This window comes from Peromyscus leucopus, chromosome 4, assembly GCF_004664715.2.
Source record: "Peromyscus leucopus breed LL Stock chromosome 4, UCI_PerLeu_2.1, whole genome shotgun sequence".
NCBI lineage: Eukaryota > Metazoa > Chordata > Mammalia > Rodentia > Cricetidae > Peromyscus > Peromyscus leucopus.
This window is the reverse complement of record NC_051066.1, coordinates 112,741,741-112,761,178: the sequence shown is the minus strand read 5'-3', so window position 1 is coordinate 112,761,178 and position 19,438 is coordinate 112,741,741. Positions and strand designations below refer to the sequence as shown.

The window sequence follows — 19,438 nt, the reverse complement described above, 5'->3', positions numbered from 1 at the left end:
GACATACAGAGGCTGTCTACTGCTCTATTTTGAGAAATAGAAGGTATAACTTAAAAAAAAGAAAGTGCTTTTCTCTCTCACCCCAAGCATGCACATTGCTTATTTCACTTGTATCAAGAAGAACTTCGCTAAACATCTGACAATCTCACCTTAAAAAAAACAACAACAACAAAAAAAAACACCTTTTAGTTGTTGACAGCATTCTGAAAGTCCTCCCACGAGGTTCTTCCACTGCATTCTGACTCCTTAGAGGGGAGACTCCTTCTCCATGGGCCGGAAAGCTGGGAGATGTCCAGTAAGCATCAGGGAACTGACTCTCTCTGTGTTTTCAGCCAGTGGGTTCTTCGTAGCATTGCTAGATTCCAGCACCCAGTTTCTGTCCTTGTTGAGGTCACAGTTTTTTCTCATGTCTCCTTTGAAAATGTAAAAAATAGCTAAGATAAAAGTACTCGTGGCAACTATCATGTAGAGAGCATATAGGGTACCAACAATGGCTGAAGCAAGCATGAGATCCACAAAGAAAATGATCAGCTTGACCAACATGTCTGCATATCCTCTTGTTCACAGAATGTGTTTTAAAATTCCCAAAGCACTCACTCACTAAGCAATTAAGAATTTGAAAAATATGGTCAGGAAAAGGACATTTCAGAATATGCTAATCTAAGTTGTGATTTCTCCAAGTATCTACCAAGGGAAACTTATATGATGAAATTTTTGATTTCCCAACTAGTACAAAACAGTGACTAAAAGTCAAGTCTGGACTATTGCTTCATCACCAATCCTATAATGGGGAGAAAGACAAGGGTTCATCTTATTCCCTGTGTGATTCACTTGTAGACTTCTGAGCAATGGAACTATGTTAATAAGCATTTGCAAGAATTCTATGTGAAATTCTATATTTCTTAGAAAACAAAAATGTACTGATATAGTGTGAAGGCAAAATAAACCCATTTTTATACATGCAAAGACTCAAAAGTTTTACTTCTCTTGCATGTGCTGTTTTCCTTCAAATTACTTAAGAATACAATATCTTCATTTCCTTGGAACATATATAATAAAAACCTTGACCCTGACAATAGATCCATGAAATTAAATTGCGAAATCACAGCTCAATGCAGATATAAAAGGCAATACATTCAAATTAGTAAGCAAGTTAGAGAGCTACTCCAGACAGGAGGTCAGAAGGCAGTCATTTTCCTGAACTTGGTGTATGATTTAAAATAACGATGCTGTGAAAACACAATGCTGGACACCTTAACTAAACAAAATAAATGAAACATCAAGGAAAACATAGTGTTGTATAGCAAGCATGGTTTTCAAATGACACTAGCTGAACTGAAACACAATTGAGAGAAAATGATGGAGTACAAGGAATGAGAATTCCTTTGTCCTGAATATGGAGAATTTTTCTTCAAGCATCAGAGACTAAGAGTGTGTGAGCCTGCTTCCCAAGGCTTCAGTTACGCTGCCTGGTTCTACAGTAAACTTTTCCAATCTTTGCCTATCTGAAATGCTGATCTAGATTGATCTATTTATTCATTTATGCATGTGTGTATGGGTGCAAGGGTGTGTGTGTGTGTGTGTGTGTGTGTGTGTGTGTGTGTGTGTACCATGGGGGCACATATGGAGGTCATAGAACAATCAATGAAGCTGAGTTTCTCCTTCTGTCATGTGGATCCCTGGGATTGAATAAAGGTCATCAGGCTTGATGGAAAGCACTTTTACATATTGAGTCATAATATCTGCTCTGTTACTGGTTTTATAAGTCTGGAGTCTTAGAAACAATACGAAGCAGCTTAATCTACAATGATGATAGAACAGAATGTTTAGGCTATAAACAAAACAATTTAAAGGTAGTGACATAGACAACTTTGGAAGCACAGCTGTGGAGGTAAAGAGAGTGAAGTAATATTAATTTCTATATTTTATATAATTGCAATTTAAGAGATACTCGCTAGTAAGAAATGAACACTAGGTACAGATAAACAACGAAGATGGTTAGTAATAGTAATAGAAACACAATCACAATATTTATAAGACAGAATGGGTAGTAGAAATTGTTGCATGTTTCATTTTCATGGCAGGGAAGCAGCAGTCTGTTTGACACTGCCAGATATCAAGCTGCATCTGATTTCTATCGAGATCAGATGGTCAGGTGAGTATCACAAGTCTCTGCACCTACTGAATGCTTGAAATATAGGCAGTGGGTTGATATGTTCTCTAACTGTAAAATGTAACCTCGACAAAAATAAAAACTATGAAAATATTTGTAATTGTGTTTGATGACATTGAGAATGTTTGAGACCATTAGATATATGGTATGTACTTCAAATCAACTTTCACTTCCTTTTCCTTTTAAAGACACAACTACTAGATAAATCATACATAATGTACACTGTGTTTCTATTAGGTCATACTGGTCTAGAAATGTCTAGATAATTGGCAGAAAAATAATCCAAGCCAAAAATACTTTAACTGTAAAGTTTTACAATGCAAATTTTATCAAGTTTATCAATTGCTACTAAATAAATGTTTAATGAAATATAAATAAAATGTGGTATGCACAAGTGAAGATTCTAGCTAGTTTTAAAGAGTACGTTATGTGGGTATACAGGAGACAAAAGTCAAAAAAACAAAGCAAAGATAATTTAGAAAAAATATAAATTGACACAACATATGAAGACTGAAAAGGAATGGTAATTAAAAATGTGTATATTATTGATGAGAAATTAAAACTTAATTATAAATTTATTATATTGATCTATATTTCGAAGCTTAAAACAGGTTTCAGAATAATATGGTAGATTTTGCATATTAGACTAAGTAGTAATTGGAAACTACCTGGTAGCTGGTAGTATTATGACCACTAACACAGATGAACTGGCTCTGTGCTTAAGTAGTATACATATGCACCATCATAGCAGAGACAGACTTGACTGTGATTGCGTACTTTACCACAGTAGCTCATTCTCAAGTAAAGAACCAGTGAAGAAGTTAAGAGGTGAGGGTGGAGGAGAAAGCTCAATGGAAGAGTGCTTGTCCAGCATGCTCCAGGAGGGCCTGGGTTCAATCCCCAGAACTGAAGAGAGAGAGAGAGAGAGAGAGAGAGAGAGAGAGAGAGAGAGAGAGAGAGAGAGAGAGAGAGAGAGAGACATCAGAGTTGAATATCCTTAAGTGTATAAAAAACTTGGAGTTAGGACTAGATATGCTAGACAGCACAACTTTAATACACAGAGAGGTTTGGTGCCTCAGATTTTACAGATGGACAAGCTTTTTCCCTATATGCAAATTAGATCTCATTTTGACTTCCAAAAATTTATATTCAAACTTTCATTCTAATCATCCCCTCAGGATACAGATCTCCTTATTTAGATGCAATTTAAACCAGTAGCAATCAAGGTTTCAGTCTATTTAAAATGACTGAAGTTGGTTATTGCAGCCAAATCATACATTTAATATCCCTCAATTTTCAGATCAAATTTCTTAAGACTTACTATAAATCTGTCTGCTTCTGTCCAAATGACTTGGGCAGAACTTTTCAGAATAAAATGACGCTATGCCATGATTTATGTGTACCTGAACTTTCAGTGGCTTCCCTGCCCTCGATGGTCTTTAAACTCTGAGTAACATATTTGCAAAGAACTACAAAGCAACGAGTTAGAATGAGGCCTGCTTTTTTCCCCCCAGTATTCCAAAAGAAGCTGCATGACCCTACATATGCTGTGGTTCTGGTGGTAGAGTAATTCCACCTTGGACTCTGCAGCCCCCTGAGTTCTGTTTTGTGTTTTTTTTTTCAAGTCAGCAATGTACCATTAAAAGACTTTTCCCCAACATGTTACTACTGGGGAAGGTAGAGATGCACTTCTGTGCTTTGAGACTTTAATTTATTTTCCATAAACATTAGGTGATGTTCTAAATTTTGCTCGTACTTTCCACTATTAATTTATAAAGGAAGAAGCCTTCCTAGCCTAATATATTATAATTAAATATGATGACTATAGCATTTTCTGAATATTATTTAGGTGAAACTCCAGGCTTTTAAAAAGGATTAAGTTGTCCTTCTCCATTGACACAATGTTTGGCCACATGGCTTGCTCTGGCCAATAAAATATGCTTAGAAATGCCAGAAAGCAGTTTGAGGAAAAGATCTGTGTTTTGTACTTTGTGATTTTACCGCCATCCTTTCCCCACAGCTCCTGAACTGGCTGGTCACAGATGGAATGATCCTTGAGCCTGGATGAGTTCCAGATGGAAGAGCCACAGCTGATCTATCACTGTTATATAAGATGAACAAGAAAGGAAGCTCTGATGATGTAAGCTATTGAGATTTGGGAGTTGGAATTTCTTTTCTCACACAATATAATTCAGACTAAGTTGACTGATAGAATCAGCATCCTCCTCAGAAGCTGGAGAATTGTTTTAATAAGAATAAAAGGAAAGTCAGAAGAACTTAAGTCATGAAGAATGAATTGTTGAGGAGGGAGGGGGAAACTGTGGTCAAACTATAAAATTAATAAATCAGTGAATGAATGAATGAAATGAAATGAAATGTTGTTTTGAGATTCTTAGCTTATCATCTTCATACATCCTTAGTAAGATATTGAACACCAAGCAAGCTGTTTTCGGTAATACTGAATGCCCATGGTTAAAGGCACCTGGTAATCTTTCTTCTTTCCAGGATGAATATAGGTCTGGAATTTTAATATCTAAACCTCTCCCTTTCCTTTTCTCTTATATCTCATCATTAAGCTAGCATTATGGACTTCTCTGCTAGGAGACCATATTGTTTGAAGAGTACTGGAAAAACAGACCATCTGAATTTGTAGTGGAACTCACAGCAATGATTGGGCATGAAATTCCAAACAGCGTTTTGGCCAAGTGCAGAGAAGTAACTGAGGTGAACTAGCTAGTCTGATAGACTTGAAACTACACTTATATTAAAGGGAAAGACCACTGAATGCAGTGCACGAGAGCGCTTCAGACCACAAATCATCAAGTCTTTGGTTTTGACTCCAGTTGCACCACTCATAATTTTAATGTCCACTTTCATCTCTGAAAATGATGTAATGAATACATGTGTCTTTCAGTCAGTCTGCATTCAAATTCTGGGTAGCTTATTAGGTGTTGGTCCATGGGAAGCTGTTTGTCATTTCTCAATGTCAATGTCTTCTGTCGGAATAGAGGGGCAGTGATAGCATCTGCCTAATGTGGTCATTGCAAAAATAAAATGAATTAATGGCTCCATAGTCTGGTAAAGAGCCTTGCGAACTTGAATAATGTAAGCTACCTTCACAGCTATCACACATCATTTTTGTTGCTCTTTCTCAATTTATTATGCAACTTACATTTCTTTGACTGTGATTCTTTGAGGGTAGCAGAGTTGAAGATGTTTTATGCATCAGCCATATTAGGGCAATATCTTCTTGTGAGACCACTGAAGTCAAGAATAATTTGTAGCCAAACGTTAACTATAAAAGGCATGTCCACTTGGGTAATGTGTTCCCAATATAGTCCTTTGTGTTGAAGTTTTAATCTGACTTACTTGCTTTCTACACCAGGATTTCTGAACCATGAAAATGAATTTTACCAAGCAGACACTAGGTAAAAAATTCTATCACATAGAAAGGAAGGAACTGATTCTTTCTTCTGAGCTTTTAAAAAGACTGCTGTGTATGAGGTATCTATATGGAGGCTCTTTTGGCATAGCTGACATGGCCTTTGAGAGATGTTTGGAATTGTGCAAAGCCATATCACTTTAGGAACAAAATAATTTCAACCTAGATTTAAAAAAAAAATTATTTTGGCTAAGCAAAAGATAACTGTGGGATAACAATTTTCCCTACAGTTGTAGAACTTAGATGCATTCTCAGGAGTTTTATGCCATCTTCCATATTCAAATTTTCGGCTTGTGGGTAAGGTGTCTGTTCAAATTAGTTGAGATATACCAGAACTCTGTTGAAACTGGCAGCTTGCACATGAAAACAGTCTGTCGGCCATAGCTTTGTCTTAAAACACAAAGGCTGAGCTCTTCATTCAACCCAGTGACACAGTGAAATGTGATGGAGCTTAGAAAGGAGACAGTAAGAAAGGACCGCGTCAGCTTTGGGAGACTGTAGAAGTTAGGGTTGTTTTCCTTCAACGTTCTTTCCTCTCGGTGTTTTCCCCACAAGGCCTGGCTTCTCTTTTCTTTTTTTTTTTTTCTTTTTTCCCCTGTGCATTACACACAGCAACACCACCACCTACTGGCCTGTTCTATTGCTGATTTTCTGTGGTGATTTTTATAGCTTCCCTGGGGGATTTATTTAGCCATGCTTTCACTTTCAAGACCCAGCTCTTGTTCTCCTGAGTACCATCGTGGTAAAGCTGTTTTGTAGTTAATTTAATAGCTCTCTATTATTAAAACAGATATCTCAAAATAAACTCTTAGTTCCTATACCACTTCTTCTTTGACATAATTTATGTAAATAAATTTCCTCTAATGTAAATAAATTGTCTCAGGAAATAAACTTAGCAGTCTAATGACACTAGCCAGTTAACCTGCCTAGTTTGCTTTTGCTACCTTAAGTATTATTTTTGTGTTCAGGAGTGTATGTGCATGTGTACATAACATATACATACACACACATAGATATTACTCATGGAGTTATAAATTATCATTATTTTCTTTTAAATGGAATTAGAGGATTAGTTACTGCAGGCTTCTAACAATAGGTTATGTAAATAATTTTATGAATATGCTATTCACCTACAGATCCCACTTGGAGAAAATATGGGTGTTCTACTTTATTTAATTTTTGCTGAACTAAGTCTGGTCAACCAAATGAAACATGAGTCAAGGTTGTTTTGAAGTTGGACAGCCTCCTTCAATGGCTTTCTTCTTTTTTCTTTTTTTTTAAAAAAAATGTAATTAATTTAATTTTACATTCCAGCCACAGATTCCTCTGTCCTCTCTCCTCCCGCCCCAATCCACTCCCCATTCCCATCTCTTCCAGGGCAAGGACTCCCCTGGGGATTCAGCTCAGCCTGGTAGATTCAGTTGAGGTAGGTTCAGTCCCATCATCCCTTCACCCAGACTGAGCAAAGTGTCCCAGCATAGGCCCCAGGCTCTACAAAGCCAGCTCATGCACTAAGGACAGGTCCCAGTCCCACTGCCTGGGGCCTCCCAAACAGTTCAAGTTAATCGACTGTCTCACTTATCTAGAGGACCAGATCCAATTCCATGGGGGCTCCTCAGCTATTGGTTCATAGTTCATGTGTTTCCATTAGTTCGGCTATTTGTCCCTGTGCTTTTTCCAATCTCAACATTTCTCTCTCATACAATCCCTCCTTTCTCTTGTCGACTGGACTCCTGGAGCTCCACTTGGGGCCTGGCGGTGGATCTCTGCATCCGCTTCCATCAATCATTAAATGAGAGTTCTATCATGACAGTTAGGGTATTTGGCCATCTGATCATCAGAGTAGGTCAGTTGGGGCTTTCTCTCGACCATTGCCAGTAGTCTATTGTGGAGGTATCCTTGTGGATTTCTGGAGACCTCTCTAGCACTTTGCTTCTTCCTATTCCCGTGGGGTCTTCATTTATCATGGTCTCTTTTTCCTTGTTTTCCCTCTCTGTTTTTGATCCAGCTGGGATCTTCCGCTCCCCTAAGTTCTCTTTCCCCCCCATCCTTGCCCTTCATTACCCCCCCTCACTTCCATTTTGCTCATGTAGATCTCATCCATTTCTCTGTTGTTGGGCGATCCCTGTGTCTTTCTTAGGTTCATCTGTACTAGGTAGCCTCCCTGGAATTATGAGTAGCAGTCTAGTCATCCGTTGTTTTACATCTAGTATCCTCCTATGAGTGAGTACATACCATGTTTGTCTTTCTGAGTCTGGGAATGCAAGCTTGTACAGCCACTTTGGAAATCAATATGGTGCTTTCTTACAAAATTGGGAATCAATCTCCCCCAAGACCCAGCTGTACCACTTTTGGGCATATATCCAAGGAAAGCTCAAACATACCACAAGGGCACTTGCTCAGCTATATTCATATCAGCATTGTTTGTAATAGCCAGAACCTGGAAACAACCTAGATGCCTTTCCACTGAAGAATGTATAAATAAAATGTGGTACATATACACAATGGAGGTACTACTCAGCAGAGAAAAAAACAATGACATCATGAGGTTTGCAGGCAAATGGATGGATCTAGAAAAAAATCATCCTGAGTGACGTAACCCAGATTCAGTGGCTTTCTTATGTTTGGTTACTTAAAATCAGTGGCTCACACATAATAAGAGGTTGATAAATATTTGAAAGACAAAAGAGGGGGACAAGGCTAAGGATACAGACCATCAAAATGTAGCATATAAAGGTTTGGCTTAAAGCAGGGAAAGAGACCAGGATCCATGTGTGACATATTGAGGAGGTAATCTTCAGAAGAAATCCACAAGAAAGGGCCTGACCCCACAGAGGAACACTGGAGCATAAGCTGTATCCCTTTTTGCCAGCCAATGACTGTGAACTTGTCCCTCAGTGTGTAGGGAAGAGGCTGGAAGCAACTGGCGTCTGATAATCACACTAATTGGAGAATAGCATCCATGCTCTCTGGAAGGAATCTGAGTGGAGTTCGCATGCATCACGAGTATGCCCACAGAGAGGATCTTCTGCTCTGCAGTAATTCAGGTCCTTGGCAGAAGTTGAGTAGCATGTTGTTACATTGATGCTCATCACCAGCCTTCATCCAATACTTGTCTCTCTTGGTCCTCTCCTTAGTCCTTTGCATGTGGTACCTTATGAAGCCTGTTTACAGCCACCTTGATTCTTTCTGCTGCTGCCTGGACTGAAGTGTGCCCTCAGTTTCTAGTCCTGCCTTCTTGTCTCCTCCTTTACTCATGGCTAGTTCCATATCTAGCAAAAATCTAGTGTGTTATCAGCTTGATTGTAAAAAATGGTTTTGAAGTTAAATATTTAATCCATTGCGAGTATTTTTCTAACTTAACCAGAGCAAAATGATAAACTCTGTGATTAACTTCTTTTTTACCGAAGGACAGCAAGTAGTACATCAAATGTTTCTTCTATAAGTCAGCCATTAACCAAGGCAGCACAAAACCATGGCCTGCAGTCCTGGAATCACATAGGCGACTGGTCTTTAAAAATGGATTTATGGCTTAAAATGTAAGAAAATGTATTAATTAGTGTTCCAACACAAACCAAATAGAATATCAAAACAGGATCATTTCTGTGTCAGAAAGGGAGAGAGAGAGATGACCCTTCATAACGTCTCATTTTTCCCTCCCCCATTTTGTTGGGACTCCCAGTTGGCTCACAAGAACTAAACTCAGAAGGCACAGAAGTTCCACTGCAGCAGCCAGCATCGGTCAAAACTGTGGGAAAAAAGTGGGCTGAGACAGGAAAAATGTTTATCTTCTAGTTTACAAAAATAAATGCAGGTCACTGAGATGTCGTAAGGTTCGTGATTCAGCAATGATATGAGCGCATTTTGTAATCCATGGAGGGCTGTGAATACATGGGAAGAGGTCATTTGGGTCAGGCTACTTCCACTTTAGGAAGCAGTTGTTTAATAGGAGGGAGATTTGGGGGATCAAGTAAAAGTTTACATTTATCTTCAGCATTTGAGAATTGTCTCAAACATCATTGAGGCTTCTTAAGACATGAGTAGTGTTTTTCAGATATATTCAACATGTCTTGATTATTTTGCTTTTAATAATGTGAACACCAGTATAGTCTCATCTGTGGTTTTGAATGATATTTATTAATTTCACATTTATAATGTTCTTTTATGTAATATTTTGTAATAGTAATATTAGCCACTAATTTCAAGTTAAATGCCTTCAATATCAACTACATATGATCTTGTTTAAATTTTCTAAGTTTATATATATATATAATATCTCATACTTAGGATTCTCCTACCTCTGACTCTGAAGTGTTGGAAATATACCCATCATGATCGTACCCCACTTTGTGTTCACTTTGTTTTTAATAGCCCTAAACTGACAGAATCTCATCCTCAAGAATTTCTTTTCTGAGAAAAATTTGTATGCACAAGCACATACATAGACACCAGGTGATAGTGCTGGATTTTTTTTTTTTAATGATTTGAGCATTTAATGTCCTCCTAAAGCTCAATACCAACTCTGGCCTACTTGGTGACGTCAAAGCCAGTTAGAAAACTTTTGTCAAAAAATAAATTAAAAAATAAATAAATAAATAAATAAAAAGGCACCTGAAGAACAATACCTGAGATTGTCCTGTGGCCTCCACACACTGCACATGTATCCTCCCCACCCACATCTATACCTAACACACATGAACATGAAAACACACACACAAAAAAAAAAAAAATAGAAAAAATGCTCATCAAAATTTCTATTTTCTATGAAAGTCATCTCTGACAAAGAGTTGGATTAATATCTATTTCTTGACTTTACTTTTCTTAACCCCCTACCCCCACCCACCTCATTTGGAAGTCTAATGTAAACATAGGTGACAATTCTCCAAGTCTCTGGTTTTGTCTCCTCCAGTCGTGATTCTGATTGCAATCTTGGTGATTAATACGTGTAAGGAAGATGGTATTGAAACTAAAAATGAGTCCCTTGGAGTGTGAGCATCAGTGGCACTGTTGAGCTGACGGGTTGAAGCCACCTGTCTTGAGTTCTCACCAAGTCTGCATCTGAGAAACCAGACTTTTCCTGGGGAGCCAGTTCCTCCATGGGACTCCAAGTCACACCTATTGTGGCTGCCAAGGATGAGCCAGAACATGATTTTAGAGTTAACAAGGCAGGGGCTGAATTGAAACTCAGGTCTCAGCTCGCTCCTCTCAGACGTTGCTCCTGCACAATAGTTACGGGTTGTACTCTCCAGTATTATGTGATCTAACCATAGGAAGGAAAGGATGCTCAGTGCAGAGCGCAGCCCCAGCACACAGAGAGGACTAGTGATCACTCTCTGTGGCTTGTGTCACTCTGCGAGAGATGAAGCTGGAGGATGACAAAAAAAATGTGTCCTGGCAGTCTTGGTGGTGGTAACCCTCGAAAGGGAGAGACTAGCAGGTGAAAACAATGTACACAGAGACAACACTCCTCTTAGGAGTCACCATCTTGCCAGTTAATTCTTCTCAGAGAAACTTTGTTTTATGGTGATATTTTAATTGTACTGAAATGTGATTTTATTTGTATGTTAATAAATGAAGTTGCCTGGGGGTCAGAGCTAATAGCAAGCCGTAGCAGAAAATGGGCAGTGGTGGTGCACGCCTTTAATCCCAGCTCTCGGGAGGCAGAACTAGGTGGATATCTGTGTGTTCAAGGACACAGCCAGCATGGAGACACACACCTTTAATCTCCATACCAACCATAGAAGACCTGGAGGTCTGTGCAGATGGGCAGTGACGAGGAGGTATGTGGTTGGGTTTACAACCAATGAGAAGGCAGAATAGAAAGTCAATAAAAAGCACAAACACACAGGAAGTAGGTCTCTTGCAGAGAGTTAGGACAGCAGTGGCAGTGAAGGGTAAGGTTTTTAATCTCTGTTCTTAGCTATTGCTCTGACCTCTTGGCTTTCATCTCTGAATCGGCTCTGTGTTTCTTATTTAAAAAGACAGTTACATCTACATTGTTTACTACTTAATTCTTTGCCATTTTTTTAATAAAACTGTAAAAGTGGTTTATATGGTTTCTTTTTCTTAAATCTACAATAAAATATGCACCCAGATGTTTATTGCCACAAAATTATCCAGATTTTCTTGTCTGCGTACCTGATCTGGATGGCTGGATCTGGAACACAGAGAGGGAGGAGAGAGAGAACATGAGAAAGCCTCTGATGCACAGCATCTGTAGTGGGTAATCATTCCAGCTTTGATCTGGAAGTTCCAACCCCCACTGAGGCTTCGGTAACTGTCACGCCTACAAGGCGGAGCTGAGAGAGGACCCTGAAGACCCGAGATCTGGATGGGCTGGTTCTCTTGGTTCCTGGACCCTGGATGCTGGAGGTAGACTGAGCAGAATTCTCCAGAGAACACTGCCGGACTGCGCTACACCTTTCCCAGACCCTGTAACCTATCCCTTCACTTGTAAGTTACCCCACAAAGTAAACCTCCCTTTTAACTATGTGGAGTTGCCATAATATTTTAACCAATAAGCATCATTTTCACTTTTCTTTATCTTTGTGATAGCCAAGTAACTAGTCTAAAGTCCTCCTTTATGTTCTAAATCAATAACCAGGTTATTGACCTTAGAATAACAGGAAATTCCTTATTGTTATTTCCTTACACAGTTTATTGCAGATTTCTATTCATTTGTAACACAATGTCAACTGTTCTAAATCAAAAGTCCAATAGAATGAGGAATGAAGATGATTCAGTGGGAGCCACCAAATGGAAAGAGAAGACAGAGCTGAGACCTGAGTTTCAATTCAGCCCCTGCCTTGTTAACTCTAAAATCATGTTCTGGCTCATCCTTGGCAGCCACAATAGGTGTGACTTGGAGTCCCATGGAGGAACTGGCTCCCCAGGAAAAGTCTGGTTTCTCAGATGCAGATTTGGTGAAAACTCAAGGCAGGTGGCTTCCACCCATCAGCTCACAGAGATTTGGGTGGACTGGGGGACACAGTTGGGGAGGATTAGACCACACTGATGAGGAACAGTGAACACGCCATCATATCTAGATCAGACTTCCAAGGTCAGTGATAATGTTACCACAGTTATCTGATGACTCAGATGGAGGGTATGAGGAGTCATCCACTTCTAGAACTGGAAACCAGAGGCTGGCAGAGTGGTGAAGAATTGCTCCAGCCCTTACCTAACCATGTGACCTCCAGCAGGGCTTCTCACTGGCCTAACCCAAAGGAGCTGAAGACGGAAAAGTGGTAATACAATGAATCTAGAGGCATCAGCCTCCCACTTACTAAACAGAACCAAGAAGGCTAAGAATGAACATGACCAAAGAAAAGAGGCAACACACCCACCTTCTTTATTTCTTAGATTCTTGTGCTAAATAATGGCCCCACTCTTGCAAGATGTGAACTCTTAAAAAAAATTATCTGCACCATTCAATATAGATTCACAGCTACTATTTTAAGTATGAGGTATATGAAAAAATCTGAATATAAGAGCAAACTTCAGCCGGGCAGTGGTGGCGCACGCCTTTAATCCCAGCACTCGGGAGGCAGAGCCAGGTGGATCTCTGTGAGTTCGAGGCCAGCCTGGGCTACCAAGTGAGTCCCAGGAGAGGCGCAAAGCTACACAGAGAAACCCTGTCTCGAAAAACCAAAAAAAAAAAAAAAAAAAAAAAAAAAAAAAAAAAAAAAAAAAAAAAAAAGAGCAAACTTCAGTCATGAGAGACAAACGATTGATACATGTGAAAAGAAATGTCTGGTTAAATGTGCTGCGGGAGCATATATCTGCCACTCTTGTATACTTCAGTGTTGCTGTCTCTTAGTGACTCATATTTGAACCTTACTGTGGTGCATGCTTCAGTTAGTTATGAAAACTTACATGCTTGGTATTTCAGAGAGTTCACAATTGAATCTATTGGTCTTGTATAACTTGTTAGCAAGTAAGATTATATATTATGTGGAGTTTTTTCAGGAATTTCAAAATTCCTTATTAGTCTATATTCTTTAAGACATATCACTATGTTAAATTGGAATAGCAGAAGCAAGCCCTCTTGGACTACATTAGTTCAGCTTTATACAGGAAGGTCTTCATTAAACTACAACTTAATACTCTGGGTTTAACGAAAGGTCAGGGTGAGAAATGGCCATGTGAAGCATGCTTCTGCTTATTCTACAAAATGTTCATGAAAAGCATCTATTATTTCATGATATTTCTTCCATATGCAGCCATATAAACTCCACTTCCAAGAATTTTGTTGAAAATGAGATTTCTAGTTTTGCTCCTTTGTTTGCTATAATTGCTGAAGCAACCAAATTAAATCAGATTTATCGGTCACTGCTGTCATTAAGTGGGTCCTTTATTCATTTTATTGTTTATTTATAATGACCTGTGTTGTGTCTGTGGAAAGCATGTTGCCTAAAATTCTTCTTTAAAAAGGAATATAAATTCAAAATTAGAAATGGAAATTATTCATTGTGAGAAATCCAATTAAATCAAACTTCAATAACTATATAAAATACCACATACATACATATATATGTATATACGTACATGTACATATATATATGTATGCACATATACATATAAGTTCAAGTGTACAGCCACAAAATATTTATATATTTTACACATTTGCATCTATGTGTATGTGTGTGTTTATATAGTGTACAACATGTCACAAACATATAAGGATTAAATGACTGAGTAAATCATTCACAAAATGACTTCCAGAAAACCATACTATGATTAAATAAGACAATTAGGTTTCAGTTATTACTTTATTAATAAGTATAATTAATAAAAATAATAATAATATAATTAATTTCACAAAATTTTACAGAAGTGATTCTCCACATTCAGTGAACTCAAAATCTGTCAGGTTATACCTCTATTCTCAAGGAGATTTTAGACCAGTGGAACAGGATATGATGGTGAACAAGTAAAATACTCTAGTTGCTAAGAAACTGTGGTTATAACAGACAGGAAATGCAAATAGAATAAAAGGGGCAGAAGTTAATTTATCTCATTTTTCCTTCCCAAATAACCAATATCAGAAAACTGAGGTAATATTGACAAAGTGCTGAGAAAAAAAAATGTGACTCAAGAATTTCTTAGCCCTAAGTTTTCTCTCAAATATAAACACAAAATCATGGCACTGAGTTTTGTATCACTGTGACAAAATATCTCAGACAAGCAATTTTTATAATTTTCAGAGGTTTCAGTCCATGGTCACTTGACCCCATTGCTTGGGGCCTGTGATGAAGCAGAACATGGTATTGGAGAATGAATGCTTAGCAGAGCACACCTGCTCATTCCTAGGTGCAGAAAAACACAGAGAGGAAGACCCTGAGGCCCTGATAAAATGTTCTTCATTGATCTGTCTCCTCCAACTTGTCCCCAACTCCTAAACTTTCTAACAACTGCCAATGGCATCATCCACCAGAAGACAAAACTTCAAAGTCCAGTGAGCCCCAGAGATCTGCCTACCTCAGTCTCCCCCATTGCTGAGATTATAAGTGTGTGTGCCACCATCCTTGGTTTTTATGTAGGTTCAGGTCCTCATACTACAAGACACACCCTTTATCCACTGAGCTTTACCTGAGTGTCTTTGTTTAAATTGAAGAATTCTCAGGAATCGAGTTAACTTCTGTTTGAGAAGAATGTGGGACTTTGCATCTCTCATTTCTTATGATCATTATCTGTCTCTAAGTGGCACAGTTTGTTTCCCCACCTAGTTCAGAAACTAATTAAGAGGGATTTTTCCCTCTAGTGTGTGCATGTGGACATGAAACTATTCTGCTTTGTCTTAAATGCTAAATGGTTTGGACATCCCTTCTAATCAGCTTCATAGTAGAGAAGGTTCATGCAATACAAAACTAGGGCATTGCTCTTTGAAACAGATTCTGTGTTTGTTTAATCCTCATGGCTTTGATGCAAACACAACATCTGCATAGTACTATTCTCATTAGTGTCTTGTCTTGGTAACCTAAATGTACAAACATCCTTAAGTTGTTTTATGTGATATTTATTCCTGTTAAATACCTAGGGCCCAAAAGAAACCAGGCTGAAATGCAGATGAATAAAACAGCTATATAAAGCAGAACTAAGTACAGACATATAAGCTGTTGTTACTAATTCTAAACAACAAGCACAATTTTGGTCCATGTTTATTTTCTTAGGTCAAAGGGTGGCCAACACAATTTCATTGGGGACTTGTGCTTTCGGCTATTTTGGATACAATCCCTAGCAAGGTTTTATTGAAGTAGAACACCGCAGTAACATTCATTAGCATGTAACCTCTATCAGAAACTGGAAAGAGAGTGTTAAGACAGACAAAGATTGTGCTAGGGGCAGAAAGGCCATAGGAATAATGTCAAGGTTAATTAATTTCACTTGAAGTTTTGATGGTTATCAGACAGACACAGTCTCAGAAGATTTCCCAGGCAAGTCTTCAGACCTCAAAGGTGATTTACGGTGATAAACCTGGAAATTATTGTGGACAGGCTTGGGAAAGACAGTTTTAAGGAACGATGTGAGAGTCTGAATAGCTGTTGACAGCAATTTTCTTGGTGCATCAGACATTTTAAACTTACAAAAACACTGTATCTTATTGTAAAATGCCCAAACATTAACAGAATATATATGGTGAAAAGCAAAGCTTTTTCCTCCAGATTCTATCATCTAAAAGTAGTAACAGTGAGATGTGTGTACTTCCAACTTATCTATCCCCCAACACACAGACAATAGAGATCTTACTAGGATTTTTGTGGAGACAGTGGAAATGAAAGTATTATATATTTTTCTGAAATATGAACAATTTTGTAATGAAACTTACTTTTATATTTACTAATTTTCACAGACTCTACGCTGATTTTTTAAAAATATACTTGTCTAGTATTTGTATAAGGCTTCCCAACATTGTAGCCATAAGTTTTCTCATGTCCCACCCAGCCCCGTGGCCCCTCAGCTGCTTATAAAATAATCACTCAAAGACTTATATTAATTACAAACTGGATGGTCTATGGCAGGCTTCTTGATAGCTAGCTCTTTCATCTTAAATTGACCCATTTCTATTAATCTATGTTTTGCCACGTGGCCGTGGAGTTACTGGTATGCTGGCATCTTGCTTCTCTCTGGGTGGCAGCTAGGTATCTCTCTCTCCTCTCCTTTCTTCTCTCTGCATATGTGCTCTGTATATCTCTCTGTATGCCTGCCTCTAAGCTGCCTTGCCATAGGCAAATGCAGCTTTATTTATCAACTAATCAGAGCAACATATATTCATGGCATACAGAAAGACATCCCACAGCATAACACAGAACAAATTTTGACAGGTACCTCTGTTGAAATTAATCATTTCAGAAAAGAAACATTAGGAAAAAGAATTTTATGCCTTCCCCACTTTCCACAAAAAATGAGTATGTTTAGAATATCTTCATCAGTTTTGTGTTCCTGTGTTCTGTTGACATTGCAGTTAAAAAAAAATAGTAAAGCTGAATTTCTTTTGAGAGAGGAGGGAGGACAATGCAGAGGGAGGAAGGAAAGATCAATAACAGTAAAGATATTTGGAAAAGCCAGAGGGAAGCATATTTTTACTTTAAAACAAGCATGCACACATGCACACACACATTTAAATGGGGTTGCACTATAAGGAGTGACAATCATTCCCTAAGATTCATAAACTATCCAACAACTACACCAGTAGCAGGCATGGGAAACATCCCTTGGAGTTTTTGGTCAGGGAGATACAAGAGACTCCCAAAGCAAAATAGGCTATTACTATTGCCCTTGGGTGCCTCACAGAACTTGAAGGTGAGAGAGAGCCTATTGCTGAAGACACCACATACTTCAAACAAAATCTTGAAGGAAATAAACAAGAAATTACTTGGAAACCGCCTCCTGAGGACTGACTGGCTTCATAGATTCTGAAGATGTTATGCAAGCTGTGAACAGATGAAAGCAATCAATAGTTCTACCCATTGGACAGTCTATGGTCCACAACAATGACTAATCCACCAAGCTATCCTCAATGATACAATAGTAGCACTTTTATTTAGTGGGTAACAGTAAATTGGACTTGCAGCCTGCTCAACAGATGGAGATTCAAGCCTAATACCTAGCCAACTACCCATGACTGGTATAGAGAGGTCATAGACCCTAAAGAAGAGTATACTACTGCCATTTTTTTTAAAACAGTATAGCTTCTAACTTCTATTCTAAAGACTTATGCTTGTATCTACAGACAAGTGCAGCTCTCACTTTGCACCAAAGAGTCTTCTTTGCAAAAGATGGAAACTGAGATCCACAACTGATCCAAATGCACTGTGAGGTGTTCAGGCTCAACAGTATTTATTCCATAGTGTGTTTCTAAGATTAACAGTCACCTGTCAGACAGACGTTTTGTTGCCATAAGAACGCACCTGCTTTAACATACTGGAAGGTGATCTATACTCAACTATCAACCCTGAAAACAAATGAAGATCTGTGAGTCTAGCTAAGATCAGAAAGAAATGTTGCCCAGCCTTACTCAATCCAAGCAGTTAAACTATAGCATTTTGTTCTAAATAAATACCCAATTTTTGTAAGACACCAAGTTTTAGGACACTTTACTATATGGTGAAAGTTAATCTTTCCATTCTTTACTGGGGGTACAAATGCAATGAGGTAATAAAATTGAGATAATAAAAAACGGGTTCGGGAAATGAGAAAGAAAATATAAAGACAAAGGTTTCAGAAATAACAAGATTGTTATTAAGCTAAAATGTGATAGCATGTGTGTCTCCTGGAGAAGCCTTAAAGAGACATCATCTCAGAGCAGGTCCTGAAAGTCTTTAGAATTAAAACATCAAGTTCTAAGTAACCAACTAACTAAATGGCTAACCAATTTAGCAAGTCCAGAAGGCTATGAATGATTCTATGAACATATTTTGACCCTTTTGTGGGTCAAAATACCCACAAAGGACACCACAACCTTGTACAAAAACATGCTTTCACAAGAACATCTGCCTAGCAGCTGGCTGTTACTCTTGGAATGGTGCCATTGATTTTTGTAGCCGAGGGTTATTGTCTCAAAACATTTTATGTAAGTCTCTACATTTCTGTCATTTAAAATTTACCCTTGCTTCACCTTTCTGGAATATGTTAAGAGTGTATCATAGCAAGGATATTTCCATTGCAATGTTCTTCCTTAATAAGCCTAATTAATCTATTGAGAATCTTCCTCTGCATATTCCTTGTTTTGACAAGTTTGTTTGCACAGGGGAGAAGAGAAAATCATTTTTCTGCAAGCTTTTTTCTTTTTGTCTCTCACTGGTTTGGTGAATTGGTTATTAATGTCCTTGCATTTTTGAATGCCTTTCTGGTTAGTAACTTCAGGGAAATCTATCTCAGTTAAGTAAAGATGGCACAGCAACATGCTGGATAAGTGTGTTTAACTGGATCAAAAATGGTCTCAGTTCTCTTCATGGCCTTGTGTCCATGCAAGCTGCAATGTGACTTTGTAGTGTCTCTCATTTAAGTGGTAGAACCAGTTTGTCTGTTCTCTGACTCAGAGACAGCCTTTAGCTTGTTTTACTATGTAGAATATGAAAAAAGAACTCTGTTCTGGTTCAGAGAATAGACTGGAAGATGCCTACCATGCTTTTGCTGTCTCTCTGTGTCTATGTAAACAAGGATAACCTAGCAGTTGACTTGTTTACCCTATTTCATACCAGCCAAACAACTAGCCAACCATGTGATACAGGGCCATGTAGCTGAACTACTATATGCCACAAATGCACGAGGATGGATAACTTTCCAGCTAATTTAAACTAAATTACTGACCACTGAGTTAT

At 38.3% G+C, this 19,438-nt stretch overlaps 1 long non-coding RNA gene across 1 annotated transcript in view; it reads left to right on the top strand.

Moving 5' to 3' along the window:
- Positions 1-5,023, top strand: part of LOC119087896 — a 45,919-nt gene extending 40,896 nt beyond the window's left edge. The window contains exon 4 of the long non-coding RNA XR_005091411.1: positions 4,194-5,023. This is a non-coding gene — a long non-coding RNA (uncharacterized LOC119087896). The remainder of the gene's footprint in view (positions 1-4,193) is intronic.
- The last annotated feature ends 14,415 nt before the right edge of the window (positions 5,024-19,438 follow it).